An 18,865-nucleotide genomic window follows, 5' to 3' on the forward strand; every position below is an offset into this window, starting at 1 on the left:
GAGGGCATAAACTGAAATTTAGGAAAGACAGTTGGCGAATAGATGTGAGGAAATTTGCCTTTAGCCAGCAGGTAGTTGATTGCTGAAACAAACTTTCATCTGTCGTTGTGGAAGTTGACAGCTTAAATAAATTCAAGGAAGAAGTAGACAAACTTTTGGAGTGAATGGATTAGTGAAATGGGATTTTTTTTTTTTTTTTTTTTTTTTTGGCTGATGCTGTATAAGCTTCCTTTCTTGCATCATATGCCTCTACTAATGCTATTGCTAATAAATGGCTCAGACATTTTTCATACTCTTTTCAGTGGGGCCAACTAATGTTGAAAATGTAAATGCCAAATGTGAAGTTTTCAGAGAAGTAATCATAGAGACCACTGAGTGGTTTATACCACCAAAAAGATACTGTTTAAGATCTGAAACAAAATGGATGTCCGATGAACTGCTGAGCTTAGTGGCAGAAAATAAAAATGCATGGGATGAACATAAATTGTCAGCAGATACAGAGTTTATAATAAATACAAACTAGTGTGTAATCAAATTTCTTGAAGATTTGGCTAAGGCTATTTATGAGAAATCTTTGACTAAGAATGGAAAGAAAATGGGTAAGGAATTCTTTGCATATATTAACAAGACAAGAAAAGGAATAAATTGTGTCTATCCACTAAATATGAATCTTCATTGTACATGCTCATCAACTGTTGATGTTCTTGTATATATATTGCTGATACTGCATCTATGTTCACATGTGAACAAGCTTTTAGAGATGGAGTTAACAGTTTGAGAGTTAAGAGATTTTACAATAACAGAAATTGCTAGATTTAAATTACTAAAAGTGTACAAAGCACATGAGGCTGATGGAATCTATCCAATTATATTAAAAGTCACAAAAGAGGTAGTTAAACATTTAGCCATCTTAATGATGGTACCCTTGGATTCAGGAGAAGTACCTGCAAATTGCAGATGTGCAAATGTATCTGCTATTTACAAGGGTGATTCAAAAGATGAAATGGGTAACTACAGATCTGTAAGTTTAATCTGCTGTGCCTGGGAAAACAATGGAATCAACAGTTAAAGAAATAGTGCAAGATTATCTTGATAGGAGTTGAGCCAAAAAGCAATCACAGCATGTATTTATTAAAGGGAGATCATGCCTCACTAATCTGATTACAGCAGAGACAAAAAAAAAAGTGCTTCAAAGTCACTCACTGGCCTGTTCTTCCATAGTGTTAGTACAGAACTGGAAGCCAAGTGAGTAGCATAGAAACACCTGTTGTCATTTTTTCCCCTCCCTGCTTCATCTACTCTAGGGCTGTTACAAAGAAACTGGATGCAAAGAATAATTTAGACATCACATACGTAGAATTCAGTAAATGCTTTGATACTGTACCACATGTATGATTGTTGTATAAACTGGATTAATGTAGCAGTGGGGGAAGTTACTAATATGAATAATGTGATAGTTAAGTGGTAAGAGACAAAGAATTATTATAAATGGTCTGGTCTGGTCTTTGTGGAATAATGTGAAGTGGAGCTTCACAGGGGTCATTGTTGGGCCACTTACTGTTTTTGATATTTATTAATGATATAAACCAAAAAGATACTGTTTTTCAAGTTTGATATCTAAATTTGATGATGGCACAAAAGTAAACACAGTGGTAAATGACAGAAATAAGACAGGTTGGAAAACAGCAATTGAAGTTTAATAGTGATAAATGCAAGGTAATAATAATCCCAGAATAATATACCAAACTCAAGATAGTAAAATATGACAAAGATTTGGGAGTAACTGTGCAGTTTAAAGATGCCATCGGCATCTAAACAATTTAGAAATGCCATCGGCATCTTTACTCTTTCTGAGGTGAAACACACAAGGCATAAATTTAAATCGGAAAAGGATAGTGGTAGAACAGATGTGCAGAAATTTACATTCAACCAAAATAATATATTTTTTTGAATAAATACCCACTTAATCGCCTAACATTGTGGTGATGGGCAGTTTGAATAAATTTAAAGAAAATTTGGAGTTTGGACAAATTATTGAAAGAAATGGTGAAATGACTGTTGTTGGTTTTTTTTTTTTTTGGCTGGCACAAGAAATTTCAAATTTAACATTAGAAAAATGTTTGAAAATTTCCACATTAATTTTATTTGATGATCACAACAAATACTTGATTTATCACAACTGTGGAATAATGAGAAAATTCTTTTTAAAATGAGTGGATGGCAGGGCATCCACTCATTATGCTCTCTGGCTTTGGCTCACTGAAAAGTTTGGCTCATATCCAATTGTTAAAGTGCAGGTATTTCAATTAACATTTTGCTTGCTTTAGTCAGATAATAATGGAGATAATATTCAAATAAGAGAGATAAAAAAACACATCTAAAGTGCTGCAGAAGTGTCTATTTTCAAAAAATATTAAAAATATTTGTCTTTATTATAAAAAAAAATGAACTTTTCTGAGTTGTGTTCAGATAAGATTGAAAATAAAGGTGCAATTGAAACATGAAAAAATTTGAATTATTTCTTGTTGATTTTTAAAACTATGTGTGTGGCATAACTTTGTCCCCTGTGCCCTAGAGAAGTAACAATTCTTTTGGTACCAGTTCCAAGTTAACATCAGAGTGCAACATTTGCAATAAAATGTAAGTTGAAAAAACACCATTTTCCATAATTTTAATATCAATAATTTGGAAAATATAGAGAGGTGCATTTTTATTTTTAATTTAAAAAATGCACATTGTTTAATTAAATATTTATGTTTCATTAAAATATATTTATTTATTTTATAAAACGTGTTGTTGTTGGTTGTGATTTTTAGGAGCAACAGTCACTCTGACTGTAATATGTCTGTACAAGTATATATTAGTGGCAATTTAAATGTTGTGCAGACTGAAAAACCAGTCCAAAATGGGACCAAAATCCCATTGATGACTTGAGTAATTTCAAGTCATCAATGGGATTCGACCAAAAATTTCTCCAAATCAGTGACAAGTAGCATAACTGTCGCAGAATACATGCATGTGCAAGAATGTGCATGCATATGTCTTTAGGGTTACCTGAGGTAATGTCAGAGATACTAGACATTTCCCAATACAAACACTTTTGACATTCTTTAACTCATTCATTGCACAATTCAGCAGAACTGGTCGACATTTAGAAAAATGCTACTGCTCTCACAATTATAGCTATTGAGTTTCATTGTCTCAAAAGAATGCTGTAATCATTTTGCTTATTCTTTTTGATTGTAATTCACACATATATGGCAATCAGTTTGAGCATCTGCAAGAAAGAATGGGTTAGCATTGAGATCTTTCCAACTTCAAACATGAAATGATTGTAAAAGCAAGTGTGCAAGTGCCAGTATCTTAACAACAGCCAAAATGGTTAAGTGCTCCTATTTTGCAATGTCATGAGTGCAAACAGCTTAACAGAGGTTGAAAACCAGCCAAAGGTCACACAGTGGAAAGTGATGTGTAATCAATGCCTGTGATAAGCATCATGACTCTCATCTTGTAACACGGCAGTGACACAGCACAGTGGCCTAGCTAACTGCACAGTACAATGTAAGAATAGCAAGCAAGAACAATATCCACATGGACTCTGTATCAGAAATTAGCTCATATAGGCTACAGCAATTAACAGCCATCACAGGTACCCATGCTCACTGTAAGACCCAAGAACCTGTATCTTGCATGGACACATCAAAACCAACATGTGGAAATCTGTTGCCTAGTCTGAGGAATCCTGTTTCCAACTCCATCATACTGACAGGGATACCATCATTTGGAGAAAGTAATGTGAAGACATGGCACACCTGGATGTACTGTTGGTGTTCAGCAAGCTGAAGGCAGCGGTGTTATGGTTTAGGACTGTTTTCATGACATACCCTAAAAACAGTCCCATGATCTGGCTTCCTGTGATCACTCTTAATCAATGTCTCGATGGGAACACTTACCTTTTAATCGTGGTCAACCCAAGTATGCCCATTTGTGATGACAGCGTATCCAGACAACTCTAGCGTCTATCAACAAGGCCCGACAGGTTGCTAACTTGTTTCAGGAACATGGAAATGAACTCTTCGTCCTCCCATGGCCACCCAGCTCATCTAATCTCAACCCAATTGAGCATATTTGGGACCTAATAGAAAAAGGACATTCAATGCTACCACTATCCAGCTGACAATGTGCAGACATTACTGGACACATTGTACAATGCAGACAGGGTTACCCTGAAGATAAAAGGCCCAACAAGTTGATATGGTTAAGATATTAAAAAAACGATTACTTATATATCTTTTATTAAAACTCAAATTAACAGATACAACTGATATAAAAGCAAAAAAAAAAAAAAAAATTTTAGGCATATAAAAAAAAATAATAAATAATCTCTTTTTTTATTAAGTAAACTAAGAACAAAAACAAAATAAGTACTTTTCTGATTAAACAGAATTATGGCATCAATAATTTTTTTATATTCGGCACTCTGAGAATCAAGAATGTCAATAATTTTATTTATTAACCCCTATTGAATATAGTACATCTTGATCTATATTCATTATTATTAGAGCCTGTAAAATTTCTTCCCTCATCATTTTTCATTTTTATCATTAATCATTTTTAATATTGAAAATAATCACATTAACATGCTACTTGTGTGGATAACAGTATCAATATATGTGATCACTGAATTATGAACACCCCATCTGTAATGGGCTATGCTGCACAGTTGGAAGTATGAAAAACCAAATAGCTTCATACACTAGAGCAGTGGTAATCTGAATCTGGTTGTGCAAGTCAAAGTTAAAAAGTACCAGTTATGGGATATAGCAAAGATATTCAAAAGGGCATGATTGTGGGAGCTCGTGCAGCAGGTGGAAACACAGATATGGAAACATATCGGAAATGGCACATTGACAGTTGCTAAAGGCCCACTGTTGTTAAAGTGTATAAAGAATGGTGTCGAACAGGTAAAACCACCTCCTGCCGACAGAACTGTAAAGGAATTACCATGACTGGCTTAAAGCAGTAGAACAATCACCCAAAGGTCACATGTAGTATAGCCACATGTGGCTGTGGTAAGCATCGTTGTCTCATCTTGTAACACAGCAGAAAAGCAGCACAATAGCCCAACTAACCACCCAGTACAATGGAAGAATAGCAAGACCAAAGCCATGAGGACTATACTAACTCATACATACTATCATATCCAAGTATCATCGTAAGGGGAAGCATGACAACCAGGTTTTTGAGAGTTTTTTTTAGACAGACCTAGGAACACTTATATGCACGATTGAGGGTGGTATTCCCCCCTGAATATGCCCCTGCTTGTACAGGCTATGGAAATCAACAGCTGTCATGGGTAACCATGCTCACTGCGAGACACAAGAAACTCTGCCTTGCATGGGCATGTCAGCACCAACGTATGGAAATCTGCCACCTAGTTTGACAAATCCCATTTACAATTCTCTCATGCTGATGGACATATCTGCATTTGAAGAAAACAACATGAGGATATGGCACCTGGAGGCACTGTTGGTGTTTGGCATGCTGGAGTCACTGCTGTTATGATTTGGGACTGTTATTGTGGCATGCTGTGGGTCCTCTGATCACTTAATCAACCTTTCCATCATCACCGACCAATACACCCCTTCATGATGACAGTGTATCCAGACAACTCTGGCATCTATGCATCTATCAACAAGACAACACACACCAAGAACAAGGCTCAGCAAGTTGCTAACTGGCTTCAGGAATACAGAAATGAATTCTCCATCCTCATGTGGTGGCCCAGCTCATCTAACCACAATTCAAATGAGCATCTTTGGGGCCTACTGAAAAAGGACATTTGATGCTATGGGCATCCACCTAACAATAGGCAGGCATTACTGCACACATTGTGCAATGTATGGGTAGCACTACCAGAAGACAACCTGCAACACCTTGTGGGGCACATGCCAAAACATTATGGGAAAAAGGTGGCCCCACGTAGTATTAGGTAGTTGTTGCTAATGTAAAGCCAACACAGTGTATTTTCATGGTGCTGAGAATTCTTATAAAGCTGCCAGTATTGGGGGGGGGGGGGTCACTGCTGAAGAAAGCTATTTCAAATATGACAATCGAAATTAACCTCCACTTCACGATGACGCAAGATTGGTTGGGTCGGGTTGGCAACCTGATCAGTTGAACATGTATCACCAAGCATTTAGACCTTAATGAGATGATCCAAAGATTTGCAGCTGTTAAGGCCTGAAAAATTAATCTTAAAAGCAGAAAATTAATATATAATAATTATTACCACTTGTTTGTTAAATCTAAATTAATAAATTATATTTTTATTTTAAGATTTTAATAAAATAAACTAAATAAATTAACAATAAAATAAAATTAAAAAAATTATATTTTATTTTTGACCTGAAATACCACTTTCATCTTATGTATGGGATGGAGTGTAGTCACCAAAGCCCTTTAAGTCGGTTCTGATTGTACTTTAGAAAAAACTATCTTAACTAAATGTTTCGATAAATAATAAACTATTACTAACAATCTGTACAAAAAATAATAAATAAATAAATATCAATGTTTGAAAAAATAAATATATAAAATAGAAATACACAGAATGAAATGAAATGGATAGGTGGAAAAGCCATGCAAGGTATGTTAAAAAAGAAAAAGTAAAATTATCATTACATTTAAGAAAATTTCATTTTTTCAGATTTTCAAACAAAGTTATACCTGTTTCTTCCCACATCTTAAATAACAAATTGAAAAAATTATCATTTGCAATTAACTTCAGTGGGGAAGCATCTGTTCCGAGGTCCATTGACCCCCAGTTCGTGTTTATGGATGATAACGTCACACCCATCACACTGCAGCTGTTGATATGCTTTTGGAAGGTGACGACATTATTCATATGGATTGGCCTACCCATTACCCCCCAATCTAAATCCCATTGAACACATATGGGATGCTCTGGGGAGATGCCTAGCGGCACGTCCACACCCACCAGAAAATGTTCACCAGCTGAAGATGGCACTAACAGAGGAATGGACGATGTTACCACAAGAACTTATCAACAACATTGTTCTAAGTATAGACAGGTGGTGCAAAGCCTGCATCGACATTAGGGGTAGCCATATCTCCTACTGAGGACCACCTCTTCCCTTTGTTCCATTTCTGGCAGAGATGCATCTGTATCATGGCAGCCAGTGCAATGTTGTCATTTTTGAATAAAGTCCCTCTGTACCGTTTTAGCATTAGCATTAGTAGAGGCATTTGATGCAAGAAAGCAAGCTTATGCAGCATCAGCCAAAAAATAAATAAATAAATAAATAAAATAAAATAAAAATAAATAAATAAAAAATAACCACCTCCACTTCACCCCTCTGTTCATTCAAAATACCTGTCCAGCTGAGCCTTAAACTTATTTAGGCTATCAACTTCCACAACAAGGGATGGAAGTCTGTTCCACCAACCAACCACCCACTGGCTAAAAGCAAATTTCCTCACGTCTATCCTACATCTGTCTTTCCTCAATTTGAATTTATGCCCTCTCAGGTGATTTTTCTGAGCAAGAGGAAGAATCCCATCAGCATTGAGCATGCTCAAACCATTCAAGGCTTTATACACCTCAATCAGATCACCTCGCTGGTGCCTAGTCTCCAGACACTGTAATTTGCAAAACTTAAGCCTTTCTTCAAAAGAGCACCCCTTTGTTCTATTCACCAATCTTATTGCCCTTCTCTGTACTCGTTCCAACATCCCTACATCCTTCTTGAAATGAGGCCTCCAGACCTGTATACAGTACTCTAGGTGTGGCCTGACCATTGCCTTATACAAGGGAATAATCACCTCCTTATCCCTGCTAGAAAAATTCCTATATATCATTGACAATACACCATGAGCTACTCTTGTAGCCCGTCTGCATTGCTCAGAAAACTTCACATCTGCCTGCACAACCACCCCCAGGTCCCTTTCATTCTCTACCACTGTCAGTGTAGTACCACAGAGTTGATACGTTGCTCTGGGTTTGCTGTTTCCCATATGTAGTACTTTACATTTGTCAATGTTAAACTTCATTTGCCACCTCTCAGCCCATCTGCTCAACCTTTCCAGATCCTGTTGCAGTAGCATAGTGTCAGTAGTGTCCTTGACAACCCTGCCAACCTCCGTATTGTCTGCAAACTTGGACATTAAGCTTGATATACCATCGTCAATATCATTTATAAATACAGAAAACAATAATGGACCCAATACTGAACCCTGAGGGACTCCACTAATAACATTAGTCCACAATGAGCAGTGTCCATTGATTACCACTCTCTGTCTTCTCCCCCTCAACCACCACTTTATCCATAGCAGCAATTTGCCTCCAATGCCACACTGCTCCAATTCGTGCAGCAGTCTTCCATGTGCAACAGTATCAAAAGACTTTCTAAGATCCAAGTATATAATATCAAAGTTATTCCCTGCATCCAGTTATTTTGTGACTGCATCATAGTATCCAATAAAATTGGTCAGGCAAGACTTCCCCTTAACAAAACCATGCTGTGTCTGAGCTTTAACTGAAGTCTTGTCTTGTCTTGTTTCTGTTATTGTTTCGGTGTTGTTTCCTTCATAATTTCTGTACCTCACGAGGTTCCTTGGGTATGTTTTTTCCCATACCCAGGCCACTCCTATGAGAAGCTACAGGTGAAAACCTGACTGATCCTTAAATTTTGCACACCAGTGTATTTTATTTTCAGGGAATCACATAGGACCTTTCATACAAAATGAGTGGCACTGGACAGTAATGGTGAGATCCAGTGGTCGGGCAAGAGAGAGAGTGCAGGTCAGAAGTAGAAAGGTATCACCAAGAAAGAAAAGAATGATGATATCCAACTCAGGGCCCTGGGTTTGCCAAGCCCATACTCACCAGACGTGAGCCCCTGAGGTTAGATTGTCACTGTTTTATTTTTATTTTAATATACTTACTGAAATTAAATTACTCTTATTTCTTCTTTTACTGAGACAGCCATCCAAACTTTATTACAACATTAAGTATCCTCTAATTTTTAAATAATTACATTACATAATTTATTTATATAATTTTACATTACATAATTTTATTAATAAGATATCACTCAACAGGTGTTACTGGAGTAATTAAAAGAAAGCTGCCAGGATTTCAAAATCGACAATCAAAAGATAATAATAAAAAAATAAAAGAAAACGAGTTACATAACAATTACGTGTTTTTAAACTTAAATTCGTCAACAACCATGTCATCAAATTAGAATTACTGTACGAAGTTCTTGTCTTGTCCAAATATCGTAATTTTTTTACGAATGCTTTTAACGATTCTTTGCGACAATTGCCAAGTCGACAACTATTCCAGCGGTTCAGTCGAAACCTTAATATTATATTTTATAAGTAATTAAATTAATTTTAATAATCGGAAAAAATTCTAAACATTTAAAATAGAAAAAAAATGTTTTTATTTAATTAATTTTGTATATTACTGATTTATTGCATGTTAGAATTGACATTAGTTTTTAATTAATCCCTCCCATCTACAGTGAACAAACCCAATCACATATACAAACACAAGGGGAAGACGATGAGTTATGACTTTGCTCCAAGGCCTGCGTTGGCTTCGTTGAACGTTTGCAATTACTACTTGAAAACGTTCTGCTTCAAAATTAAAATTAATAAAAAATATGTGATGTCTCAGAATAGGTTATCAATTTTATAAATATTATTATTGCTAAAATTGAACTAAAGAAAAATTAAATATGAGATGACCTTAATTGGTATAGAATTATTGGACAATTTTCATTAGCTAAAGCCAGAAAAACTAGCTTTCTTAGAAGATTAATTAAAATAGAGTTACAATAATAAATCTGATTTACTTTTATTTTTATATCCAATTATACATAAATCCACTTTGAGTTACCACTTTATTAGGTACACCTACTTAATACCAAGTGGACCACTTTAGTTCCCACAGTAGATAGAAGTGATCTTGCTCCGTTGCAAATTGGAGCTCTAATTGAAATAACAAGCTCTTTCGCAACCTCATCCCCGAGTAGAGGGGCTCAACTTTATGAAGAACTGGTTAGTACGGTGTCCACGGTAGTAGACAGAATTCACTCTCAAGTTTCTGGAACCAGTTCTGTATGGTTCTAGCCTTTTGGAATGGCGCATTATCCAGTTGGAAGAACCCATTAGCATATGGATACACAGCAGCCATCAAGGAATGCGCTTGGTCGGAAACAAATTTCCAGATTACCAGCGGCATTCAAAGAGGGCCGTACTTAAGAACAGGCAATGAGGCGCTAGCTCGGGCCTCACCATAGAGGGGGGGGACCTATCGGGGCCTCTGTAATCTCAATTTTTTAACGTGATTTTTTTTAACACCCTACCTAGGGCCCACTTGTACTAGCATAAAGGAAAATCACTCTCCTTAATTATTTAATAGGTTGCTTTCAGTAGAAAATAGGTTGACCACGGCGTACTGTCCACGTCGGGATTATGTTCTAATCTTTTCTACTGGCTATAGGCACAAGATAGCCAGTGGCGCGTTATCCTATAGGCAAAAAAGACATCTGCCTAGCGCCCGGATCAGAGGGGCGCCTCCAAAATCACTGTTTCAAAAACTCATTGCTGTTTTTACTAATCTCCGTGGCTGAGTCAGTCGGTCCAGCACCTCGTGTTTTTCGTCCTGCAAAACATGCAAATCGACCAGAGAATACACAATTTACGGCAGATGAATTTAATTATTTGGGTGGCCTAAATATAATAGTTTGTTTTTTACTATCTTTTAAGTGATATTTATTGGAAACTGAAGTTTTTATCTACCAAGATCAATGAACTTTACTTGAAGATTAATTTGAAAATTACATTTTTCTCAAAAATGGTTTTACCGATTTTGATGGAATTTTATATTCTTATATCATATAATTTGTTTGTTTTGTTTTCACAATAAAATAAAATTGAAAATGTTCTTTATTAGTTTTTTCTTTAGATGGGGCCCCCAAATTCCATTTTGCCTTTGGGCTTCATGAACGCGCCACGCCACTAAAGATAGCAGTTTACCAGCTGACTTCTCGGTACAGTATGTGGGAGAGGTGGTTCTAAATGTGTTAGAGACACCACTAAATTGTGGAATGCTAATCCCTTTAGCTCTTAGTTCGTGCTTTCTATAGCAGCAACTTTATTGCCAAAAGTCCAGGGGAGCAAAGAATGCAAACTCAGATCGCTCGAAATCTGTTCGTTATATGAAAATTTTATGCGTTCTATGGAAACTATTTTAATTGGACCACCATGGATTTGAGAATCTATGTAATCTGAGATCCAAAAACTGTAACATTTAGTTAAATTTAGCAGTTGATGTGTAAAGTTAAAGTGTGATACGTATTTTAAAAAAATCATATAGAAATGTATACAAATTGTGTACCTGGTAAAACAAATTACATTTCACACAAAACTCGTGATGAGTTTATAAATTTAATGGCAAATAAGACAAAAGGGGGCTTACAGGGGAACAGGTATCATGTGTGTTTTCAGACACTCAGCCTAAAACACTGATGGATCCAATATCTCTCTATTACAGAAGATTTAGGAGAAGTCCGGTTGGCCTGCCTCCCTAAAATCCACTCATGCACACCTTCTCGATGGTAAGCCCTGTTACGTCACTTAGGTGGAAACGAACGTTTAGAGTGGTTCTCTTCAAGACGCCTGGTCAGCGTGAAGAGAAAAAGATCAAACCCTCCAGCATATGACACCACAACAAAACAAATGGCCCTCAGTCCCCAGCAGCTTTCACTCTCCCTCTTACGGCAGCGAGAGGATCAGAGTGGAAGCAGAGGGTGCTAAGAGTCTCTGGGTACGACGAGGCTGCCATGCACGGAAACTGAACTTGGCCTGTTATAACGTAAGATCACTCATCGGTGAAGACAGGATATTAGAGCTGGAAAAGGAACTAGAAAATATGAATTGGAATATCATCGGTTTGGCTGAAACAAGAAGAAATGAATCACTTATAAGTTTATCAAGTGGAAATCTGCTGTACACCAATGAAAACAGTGAAAGGAGTGAAGGTGAACTTGGGTTTCTGGTCCATAAAAATTTTAAAAACAACATTTTGGAATTCAAAAGTACATCACCAAGGGTGTCAAGACTAATACTCAAGATTTCTAAGAGGTACAAGCTAAAGATTATAATGATTTATGCACCAACATCGAGCCATGATGATGAAGAGGTTGAAGAAATGTACACCGAAATTGAGAGTCTTCTAGATGAGCAGAAAACCCACTACACTATTATTATGGGAGACTTCGATGCTAAGGTTGGAAAAAGGCAAAACAGCGCAGAAAGGGGAACTATAGGAAATTTTGGAATTGGTGAAAGAAATGAAAGAGGTGAAAGACTTGTGGAATTTGCAGAATCTCAAGGACTGTCAGTAATGAATACTTTTTTTCAAGAAAAGGGTGAACAGAAAGTGGACATGGAAGAGTCCAAATGGATTAACTACTAATGAAATAGACTTCATCCTCACTACCAGAAGATATATTGTGAATGATGTTACTGTCCTGAATAAGGTAAATGTTGGATGATCACAGAATGGTAAGATGTACACTTCATATAGATGTAGGAAAGGAAAGGAAAAAACTGACTCGAGTAAATAATACAAAGATCTTTGAGATAACAGAAGAGGAGAAAAAGCAGTATGTACTGGAACTTAAGAACAAGTTTGAGCTTCTGCAGACTGCTCAGGACCAAGATATCAACAAAGAATATTACAGCTTTCTGAAAGTGATAAAGCCCAAGAAACTTATGGGGAAAAAGAAATCCAAAGAAGAAAAAAATAGTGAAGAAACACTTGTCATGATGAACCGAAGACGACAAATGAAAAGCAAGAAAAACACTGACAGGGAGAAAATTGAGTATACTGAGTTATGCAACGCCATTAGAAAGAGACTCAGAGAGGACATAAGAAGATTTAACACAAGAAAAGTAGAACAAGCATTAAGGAAAAACAAAGGATTTAAATCAGCAGCCATGAGCAGTAATACAGAAAAACAAATGATACTGAAACTGAAGAATAGCGATGGTGTACTTATAAACAACAGAGAAGGCATAATTCGAATAGCAGAAGACTACTATAGAGAATTATACAAGGAGCAGGGGAATGATGCCAGCAGTGGGGAAGATGGATTGCAATGTAGCAACACATACGACATACCCGATATTCTTCCTGATGAGGTAGAACACGCATTGAAGAAAATGAAGAATCAGAAAGCCCCGGGGAAAGATGAAGTTACTGTAGAGTTGTTAAAATTGGGAGGAAGAGACATAACAAAAACTGGCAAAGGCTCTTCACAAAGTGCATTAGAAAAGGTTTGACGCCTAAGCAGTGGAATAATGCAATCATAGTTTTGCTGCATAAGAAAGGAGATAAATCAGAAATTGGAAATTATAGACCAATTAGCTTGTTATCCCACATCTACAAGTTGTTCACAAGGGTCATTACTAACAGATTAGAAAGAATACTTGATGAGAATCAACCAAAAGAGCAAGCTGGCTTTAGGACAGGATTCTCAACTATGGATCACCTTCACGTAATATCACAGGTAATGGAGAAAGCAAATGAATATAAAACACCGTTATGCCTGGCATTTGTGGATTATGAAAGGGCATTTGACTCAATACAGCATAAGGCAATGTTTTGGTCACTGGAAAGACAAGGCATTAATACCCCATATATTATGATTTTGAAGAAAATATATGAGAGTGCTACCTCCTTTATTAGACTAGACAAAGACAGTAGGAAATTTTAAATTGCGAAAGGAGTTCGACAAGAAGACACAATATCAACGAAGCTGTTTACTGCTGCCCTTGAGGAAGCTTTCAGAAGATTAGACTGGTCGCAGAAAGGAGTCAATGTGAACAGAGAGTACCTAAACCATTTACGATTTGCAGATGACATTGTGGTCATAAGCCACGATCCCAAAGAATTAGAGGAAAATCTTAATCAGTAATGCACAGCTAGTAAGGATTTTGGACTAAAGATGAATATGGCTAAAACAAAAGTAATGATGAACAAGTATGCCACAGAAAGGGAAATAATGATTGAAGGAGCAGTAATTGAAAAGGTGGAGTCATATACTTATCTGGGACAAGTTATTAGCTGTAATAATGATAAATGGCTGGAAGTCAAGAGAAGAATAAATTTTGGATGGATAGCATTCAGGAAATATAGTCACATACTGAAGAGCAATATCCCAGTTTGTCTGAAATGTAAAATAATGAACCAATGTATACTCCCCACCATGACTTATGGATGTGAAACTTGGGCACTCACCAAAAGAATGGAAAAGACGCTGAGAACTACACAGTGAAAAATGGAACGAATCATACTGGGAATCAGACTGTTAGATAAGAAGAGAAACACATGGATTAGGCAGCAAACTCAAGTAAAGGACATTCTTATCAAAACTAAAATGGTCTTGGGCAGGACACATAGCTTGAAGACATGATGACAGATGGACTAAGAAAATAACAGAATGGTATCCAAGAGGAGCTAGAAGAAAACCTGGAAGACAAAAGCGCAGATGGATAGATGAAATTCATGAGTTTGTGGGTAGTAAATGGATGGCCAGTGCTCAAAACAGAAGAAACTGGAAAGTTGCTTGAGAGGGCTTCATCCTGCAGTGGATTGAAAATGGCTGATGATGATGAAGACAAAAGAATCTTTAATATCTAAAGTAAAACAAGCTCCGTACTTTTCAATAGTTATCGACTGTACGCATGACATACTGTAAGTCGCATTGATCAGTTAGTGCTAATAATGAGATATCTTCCAAAAGATGGTAAAATTAAAGAAAGATTCTTAGGTTTTTTTTCCTTTCCGTGGAATACCACAATGTAGAATATCTTGAAAAAAATAACAATTTCAGACAAGTTTTCTGAGTTATCCATAGATGTCGAAAGATGCAGAGGGCAAGGTTATGATAATACTGCCAATATGGCGGGGGGGGGGGGGGGGCTCACATCTGGTGAGTGTGGACTTGGCACACCAATGGTCCTGAGCTGGATATCATCATTCTTCTCTTTCTTGGTGATTCCCTTCTACTTCTTTCTCTCTCTCTCTCAGTCAGGTAACTCAGAATTTTTTTTTTTTTTTTTTTACTTGTGCAACAAAAGCCTCGGCTTCCTTGCACCACATGGTTAAATATAATAATAATAAAATATTCGCTCTATACCAACAATTTGGAACAAAATGTTGAAGAGATTAAATGCTACTAGGAAATCCTACCGGACTCGAAATAAATTTACTAAAAAGCGCGAATCTTTTAAAATCATTGAAAGAATTTATTTTAGATGTTATAAATAATTTTGAAACAATTGAAGACGAAGCTGAATTATAAACTGAGGAGACGAATATAAAAGTGAACGAAATCGAATAAAGAAACGTAAAATTATGTACGACAAAATAAGAGACAATGATGCCATTTTAACTGGCAGAAAATTATTCATTGCTAACACCGCTGTTATTTGTGATACGCTTATTGTTGAATTAAATCGCCAATTTGAAGTATACAACGAGAGATTAAATATGTTTTTTTTTTTTTTTTTAATGATACTATGGAGAAAAACGAGTTTCATTCGTGTATAACACATTAGCGGATGTTTATAAATACGACACTGATATCGAACAATTCAAATCAGAAATAGTAAAATATTTAAACTATGCCAAAAAAGAAAATGTTTAAAATACATGGTTATCGAAAAAGGTGTCCGTGATTTCCCTTTTAATTATCTTCGGAAATATCTGATCGATGGCCGTGATCGTAGCAGCAAACAGTGTGGTAACTCACTAAGTTTTATTTGACACCTCAACAATGACCTTGGCTGTGCCGTGAGTGTGCGCAGAATGACTCCTACGCGCACAGCCTCAATCAGTGTCAGTAATATGGCCACCATGCAATAGAAAGCGCAGTGTGTGTTGTAGTATGCTGAATTTAAATCTGTCATAACAGTACAACGTCAACGCCGACGTACGTTGGTATTGACGTTGCACTGTTATGACAGACTCGCTCTATACCAACAATTTGGTACAAAGCTAACATATCCCCAGGGGCTCACATCTGGTGAGCATGGGCTTGATACACCCAGGGTCCTGAGCTGGATATCATAATTCTTCTCTTTCTTGGTGATGCCCTACTACTTTTCTCTCTCTCTCTCTCTCTCTCTCTCTCTCTCTCTCTCTCTCTCTCTCTCTCTCTCTCTCTCTGGGGAGGGGCCCCCTCCCCAGGGTAAAAAAAAAATGTTTGGCTGGTGCAGCAAAAGCCTCAGGTTTCCTTGCACCATACGGCTATCAATAATAATACAGTAGAATGTCGATTATCTGGAAGTCAATTCAAGTCGCACACAATCCAAATTTAACCATGAAAATAAATTTCGCCCAAAACTCTCAGCTTTTCCTTCTAGTGCCTTCACCACGCGAACTAACCTACACCAATTGATGTGTACATGTATATACATGTTTGTATGTATGTACATATGCACTCCTCTCATTATTTATTTATTTAAAAAAAATTTTTTTTTTTAGGTCCTAGCCAATGAAATTCAGGAAATTAGGTGGCAGGAACTGCAAGAGTGAACTATTGACTACTGGGTACTTGGTCTGCCTCCACTGGGCAAAAGGGGCGCAACATTGGGCCTCAGCAGGGATCCAGCAGCTAAAGGACCAGAAGAACAACGGTACATGACGCTACACATATACAATGTCCATACACTTTTAAATCTCCGGCATTTCCAGTCAACTGGTACACCCACTGTGTAAACCAGTGGTTTCCAACCTTTTTTTTTTAATAACGGCACCCCTAATTCATTTATTTTGTTTTGCGGCATCCCTACTCAGTTTTCTGCCTGTTAGATACGATTCTCTCTTGTGTATATATATATATAATATTAAAATATATATATATATATGTTATATGATAGTTATTACAATGATATAATTATAAAAATTACATTTCATAATACAAATTATATATATATATATATATATATATATATACAGTATATAATTTTATTCTTTATGTAGAGGTACTCAGTAAACATCAATTATAGATCACCACAAAATTAAAAAGATACTGTACACCTTTTTATAATGAAATAAACATATATATTTTTTAAAAAATAAGTTTAAGTAACTTAAACCCAAATTACATGGCACCTCTGGAATGTTGTTGCAGCACCCCAGTTGAAAACCTCTGGCGTGAACAACGCGGAGATGGGGAAACCCCTGGTGCCGCTTGACACTAAACACACTTTACCCGGAAAGTCAGTTATACAGAATAATTTGAAAGGCTGATCTTTCTTCTTCTTTTTATTTTCTTTTTTCTTTATTAACGGTAGTACAGTATGCGCCGGGTATTGTGATCAAGTTTACAAATTGAATTTTGATTCTAATAAAGAAAGATCGAGTTTACCACCCGTTTATAACAGACTGCACAATCGAAAAGCCCAATAAACAGAAAACTGCAAATTGTTTTTATTATTTTATGGTTGTGACTTCTAGAATTCTACGTGACTTTCAGAATTGTGCTTTTGAAATATCACAGACTACTGGGTTCTTGGAAACCATGAGTGAATTTCAGATTAGTTTAGATTCGGTAAGAATAACATCTGCCCGACACTGTGCGATTTATTATTTTTCTCAATTTTTTACAGTAAAATGTGAACGAAATGAAAACGCGTAGTTTTAATATTGCAACAAAAAAAAAAAAAAAAAAAAAACCGAAATTATTAATAGAATTATAAAAGGTGAAAATTTAGAAAATCTCTCCAAAGAGTTTAATGTAGGGACTTCAGCAATTTACGACACCAAGAAAAATTCCAATGCTATAATAGAATTTGTGTTGATTATGGATAGTTTGTTTGTTTGTTATTTTGGTTTTTAGGAGCATTAGCAACTAAGGCCATATTGCTCCCGGGATATGCGGTGGTCATTCTCTAACCTTTCCGCATCCTCCGTATTTGGTGGCCACGGGCTCGAACCCCGGTCTAATCAAGAAGCGTGCTACGCACTGCCACTCCTGCCCACCTGGCTACGGAGGCGCCGATTATGGATAGTGAAGGAGGATCTAGCAAGGAAAAAGACGACGTCGAAACCTGAAACTTACACTTTAGAGATTGCACTTTTTTTTTTTGTTTGCTTCAGAAGCGAAGTTTAGGTGAACCAGTGTCTGGCCAATGTTGTGTGAAAAAGCATTGGATTTTAATCGAAAATTTAAGTAGTAATGAAGATTTTAAGGCAAGCACAAATTGGCTGAAAAACTTTAAACTGAGACACTGTATACGTGAACTACACCTTCAAGGCAAGAAAATTTCGGTGGCGGTGTCCTTAGAAAAGTAAGATGTTATTATTATTATTATTAGCTATATGGTGCAAGTAAGCCTGAGGCTTATGCTGCACCAGTCAAAAAAAAAAAAAAAAAAAAAAATTCCGGAGTTACCCTGAGAGAGTGGTGAAGTTTAAAAAAAGTTCTGTCTTCAACTGGGTTGCAGATAGTCTGGGGTTTTTCTGAATATATATTTAATATATTCTGATAGAATATATTAAATATTCTTATGTTCTAAGAACATTTTTTAATAATGTGTTAATATTTGGTACCATACAGGCATTGTTAAAACTATACTACCCAACATGATTTTTACCTCAGCAAATCAATGGTTGTTTCTGGTCAAGTTTTATGTATAGAATTTAAAATCAATCATAAAAATTTCCTATCACGTCTCAATTTTAAGATATAGATAGATAACTGGATTCTGTATAAAGATTGATATCATTATTTTAAATACAATTTTTAAACTTATTAAC

General features: G+C 36.3%; 1 protein-coding gene across 6 annotated transcripts in view; it reads right to left on the reverse strand.

Annotated features, from left to right (window-relative positions):
* The window catches only part of Cad74A (cadherin 74A), a 748,720-nt gene that overhangs the window by 681,694 nt on the left and 48,161 nt on the right, over nt 1-18,865 (reverse strand). For 2 of the 6 annotated variants that reach the window (XR_016546733.1, XM_090369388.1), the window contains exon 2: nt 3,954-4,135. The exons of 1 other annotated variant lie outside the window; for it this stretch is intronic. The gene's annotated coding sequence lies outside the window, so the exon portion shown is untranslated. Of the gene's footprint in view, nt 1-3,953; nt 4,136-8,967; nt 9,031-9,275; nt 9,363-9,777; nt 9,885-18,865 lie in introns of those variants that run through there. 3 more of the 6 variants (XM_090369391.1, XM_090369390.1, XM_090369389.1) reach the window with 3 other exon arrangements.

The sequence above is a fragment of the Mastigoproctus giganteus genome, chromosome 3 (genome assembly GCF_048544385.1).
Source record: "Mastigoproctus giganteus isolate SK-2022 chromosome 3, ASM4854438v1, whole genome shotgun sequence".
Taxonomy (NCBI): Eukaryota; Metazoa; Arthropoda; class Arachnida; order Uropygi; family Thelyphonidae; genus Mastigoproctus; species Mastigoproctus giganteus.